The following is a 5,000-nucleotide window of genomic DNA, read 5'->3' as shown; positions in this document are numbered from 1 at the left end:
ATATTTTATATCAATTGTTCGTTGCTTCTCTTGTTGTTCATGTCTTTACTTCCTTTCCCCACTGGACTATTTTTTCCCTATTGGAACCTTTGGGCTTATAGCATTCTGCTTCTCCAACTAGGGATTTAGCTTAGCTAGGAATAATTTGCATTTTATTCGTATAATTACCAATACCTTTACATGTACCTTTTAATGCTATTGTTTTATTAATCCCTTTAAATCTTTTTATATATCTCTGAAGTACAGTTGGACGCAGGAGTCCCTGGCACACCTCGCTGCAAACAAATGCACCCTGTCACACCCTTACTTCGCGGAGAGTAACCAAACAGGTAGTGTAGGAAAAAGGGGTAGGCAGGGCTAAACACAGGAACTCACTGCGCAGTAAGAATGTGGCTTGGTGCAATTCAGAGTGAGTTGAACCAGGAATTACTGCGTCCAACTGTACATTACTGGTACACCAGTTGTATATTACTTCGTTGTTACTGTTTTTAGAATGATTTATTGTTAATTTATTCTCATCATTTATTTATTTCCTTATTTCCTTTCCTCACTGGGCTATTTTTCCCTATTGGAGCCCTTGGGTTTATAGCATCTTGCTTTTACAACTAGGGTTGTAGCTTGGCTAGTAATAATAATAATAATAATAATAATAATATTCCTTTTTGCGTTCATTCTTTCTTTGACTATTAATGATTATGATTGTTGTGGCCTGATTGGTAACGTCTCTGCCTACTGATCGCCAGTCGGGGGTTCGAGTCCCGCTGAGATTCCTTAGTTCCTTTAGTGTCCTCAACCTTACCATCCTTGTAAGCTAGGATGGGGGTTTGAGGAAGCTTATAGATCTATCTGCTGAGTCATCAGCAGCCATTGCCTGACCCTCCCTGGTCCTAGCTTGGGTGGAGAGGCGGCTTGGGCGCTGATTTTTTATATGGTCAGCCTCTATGGCGTTGTCCTGCTTGCTAGGACAATGTCACTGTACCTTACATCTGCCATTCATGAGTGACCTTTAAACCTTTAAACCAGTTTTATATTACGTGGTAAGGGTAGAAGAGACTCTTTAGCTATGGTAAGCAGATCATCTAGGAGAAGGACACTCCAAAATCAAACCTTTGTTCTCTAATCTTGGGTAGTGCTATAGCTTCTGTACCATGATCTTTCACTGTCTTTGCTTGAGGTTACACTCGCCCTCTTGTTTTGTTGAAGATTTTATAGTTTATATAGGAAATATTTATTTAATGTTATTACTGTTCTTAAAATTTTTAATTTTCCTTGTTTCCTTTTCTCACTGGACTATATTCCCTGTTGGACCCCCTGGGCTTTTAGCATCTTGCTTTTCCAACTAGGGTTGTAGCTTAGAAAATAATAATAATAATAATAATAATAATAATAATAATAATAATAATAATAATAATAATAAACCTTTTTACACCCATTCTCTCCCTGACCATTGAATTCGTATCTCTTTGACGGTGTAACTCACCGCTTGCATACCTCCCAAAGGAGGTGTAGGATGTCACAAGGTTTAATTGCAAATAACTGGCTTTGAATGTACCACTTCCGCGGTATCTCTCCCCTGGTGGTGTTGATGGCAGAGTTTGTTTTTAATCTATTTCACTGTCTGTTGGTGCTTCTTTTTTTCGGGTTTCGATCGTATAAAGTTTGCGTTTGGGCAAGCTAAAGGTTGCTTTTGGATAATCTAGTTTGCTTTTGGGCAGTCTAAAGTTTGCTTTTGGCCAGTCTAAAGTTTGCCTATGGGCAGTCTAAGGTTTGCTTTAGGGCAATCTAAAGTTTGCTTATGGCCTATCTAAAGTTTGCTTTTAGGTAATCTAAAGTTTGCTATTGTGCAATCTAAAGTTTGCTTTTAGGTAATCTAAAGTTTGCTTAAGGGCAATCTAAAGTTTGCATTTGACCAATGTAAAGGTTGATTTTAGGCAAGCTAAAGTTTGTTTTTTGGTCAATCTAAAGTTTGTCTTTTGGGCAATCTAATGCTTGCTTTTGGGCAATCTAAAGTTTGCTTTTAGGTAATCTAAAGTTTAGTTTTGGGCAATCTAAAAATTGCTTTTTGGGCAATCTAAAGATTGCTTTTGGGTAATCTTAAAATTGCTTTTTGGGCAATCTAAAGTTTGCTTTTGGGCAATTTAAAGTTTGCTTAAGGGCAATCTAAAGTTTGCTTTTGGGCAATCTAAAGTTTGCTTAAGGGCAATCTAAAGTTTAGTTTTGGGCAATCTAAAAATTGCTTTTTGGGCAATCTAAAGATTGCTTTTGGGTAATCTTAAAATTGCTTTTTGGGCAATCTAAAGTTTGCTTTTGGGCAATCTAAAGTTTGCTTAAGGGCAATCTAAAGTTTAGTTTTGGGCAATCTATAAATTGCTTTTTGGGCAATCTAAAGATTGCTTTTGGGTAATCTTAAAATTGCTTTTTGGGCAATCTAAAGTTTGCTTTTGGGCAATCTAAAGTTTGCTTAAGGGCAATCTAAAGTTTGCTTTTGGGCAATCTAAAGTTTGCTTAAGGGCAATCTAAAGTTTAGTTTTGGGCAATCTAAAAATTGCTTTTTGGGCAATCTAAAGATTGCTTTTGGGTAATCTTAAAATTGCTTTTTGGGCAATCTAAAGTTTGCTTTTGGGCAATCTAAAGTTTGCTTAAGGGCAATCTAAAGTTTAGTTTTGGGCAATCTAAAAATTGCTTTTTGGGCAATCTAAAGATTGCTTTTGGGTAATCTTAAAATTGCTTTTTGGGGAATCTAAAGTTTGCTTTTGGGCAATCTAAAGTTTGCTTAAGGGCAATCTAAAGTTTATTTTTGGGCAATCTAAAAAATGCTTTTTGGGCAATCTAATGATTGCTTTTGGGTAATCTTAAAATTGCTTTTTGGGCAATCTAAAGTTTGCTTTTGGGCAATCTAAAGTTTGCTTAAGGGCAATCTAAAGTTTAGTTTTGGGCAATCTAAAAATTGCTTTTTGGGCAATCTAAAGATTGCTTTTGGGTAATCTTAAAATTGCTTTTTGGGCAATCTAAAGTTTGCTTTTGGGCAATCTAAAGTTTGCTTAAGGGCAATCTAAAGTTTAGTTTTGGGCAATCTAAAAATTGCTTTTTGGGCAATCTAAAGTATACTTTTATGACAATCTAAAGTTTACTTTTGGGCAAGGAGATTTTTGGATAGATTCGTTACGAAAGATTGTAGGCTGTTTGAGTTTTATTGAAAAAAAATGAAACTTTTATCCTGAGGGTATTTATAAAAACAATGTTTATAAAACCTGTTATTTTATTAAATACTTCATCAAAAACATAAGTTTTTCCTCAAAGCTAATTTATGTATAGAGAAGACTTTAGATAAGTATTGAACGTATCTTTTATATTATCAATTTATATCATTTATGGTTTTAATAATTTTACATAATGAGGCTGAAACTTTTAAAATAGCCAAGGCATGAAAAGTTATTTTTGCTAACATTTTTTAGGATCCTTCAAAACATTTTAAATAACAAAACGTTTTTACCATCATTATTATAACAAAAGTATCCTATTTTTTTTTTTTTACAAAAGGTTCGGTTAAAACATTTAAAATAGGTAACGCATGAAAAGTTTCTTTTTTCTTTTTTGGCCAATGTTTTTTAGATTACTTTAAAACGTTTTAAATAAGAAAACGTTTTTACCATCATTATTATAATAAAAATAACCCATTTCTTTACTAGGGGGGGGGGGGGCTGGGCGCCAATGTTTTTTAGATTACTTCAAAACGTTTTGACCATCATTATTATAATAGAAATATCCTATTTCTTTACAAAAGGTTCGATTGAAACTTCTGAAATAATTTTTTTTTTGCCAATAGTTACTTATGTTAGGATCTGGTCGAAATATCATGTTTAATATCCTCTGTATCCTCGAAAACGTATTAAATAACAAAACATTTTGACCATCATTCATCATCCTCATCATCATCATCTCCTCCTCCTACGCCTATTTACGCAAAGGGCCTCGGTTAGATTTCGCCAGTCGTCTCTATCCGGAGCTTTTAATTCAATACTTCTCCACTCATCATCTTCTACTTTGCGCTTCATAGGCCTCAGCCATGTAGGCGTGGGTCTTCCAACTATTCTAGTGCCTTGTGGAACCCAGTTAAAAGTTTTGGCCATCATTATCATAACAGAAATATCCCATTTCTTTACGATTGAAACTTTTTTTTTTTTGGCGGGGTGGGGGGTGAGGTTGGGGGTGGGGGGTGACAGTTGCTCATATTAGGATCTTGTCGAAACGTTATGTTTAATATCCTTTATATCCTCGAAAACGTATTAAATGACAAAAAAAAAAAAAAAAAAAACGTTTTGTCCATCATATAACAGAAATATCCCATTTCTTTACAATTGAAACTTTTTTTTTTTTTTTGGGGGGGGGACAGTTGCTCATATTAGGACCTCGTAGAAACGTTATGTTTAATATCCCATATATCATCGAAAACGTATTAAATGACAAAAAAAAAAAAAAAAAAAAAAAAAAAACGTTTTGTCCATCATATAACAGAAATATCCCATTTCTTTAAAACAGGTTCGGGACCATTTATCTAAAATCCTTTCATTACTAATAACTAAAGTGCAATTTATTTTATTTAATTAATAGGGAATAAAGTTCTATTAGGACAGCCCATCTAATTATTAGAACATGTTGTGCTAATAGCCCTATATTTTGTTTAATTGCCTAATTGATTCGAACAGAATTTTAGCCCGAGTTATTTATGCACCAGAAACAATATTCTCTCTCTTCCATAGAAGTATTGAGTCATTTTTTGGAGCTAATTTTAGTTGGAAAAGGTTGTAATGGATTTTATACTTGTTCCTTTTAATAGCAGAAGAGTTAGAGGGTGAAATACTTTGTTTATCCTTTTTATTATTGATTCATCCTGATCGCGATATATGTGTGTATGTAATTTATATATATATATATATATATATATATATATATATATATATATATATATATATATATATAAATTAGTATACATACAGGTA

This window comes from Palaemon carinicauda, chromosome 3 (assembly GCF_036898095.1).
Source record: "Palaemon carinicauda isolate YSFRI2023 chromosome 3, ASM3689809v2, whole genome shotgun sequence".
NCBI lineage: Eukaryota > Metazoa > Arthropoda > Malacostraca > Decapoda > Palaemonidae > Palaemon > Palaemon carinicauda.
Note: the sequence above shows the minus strand (reverse complement) of the source record.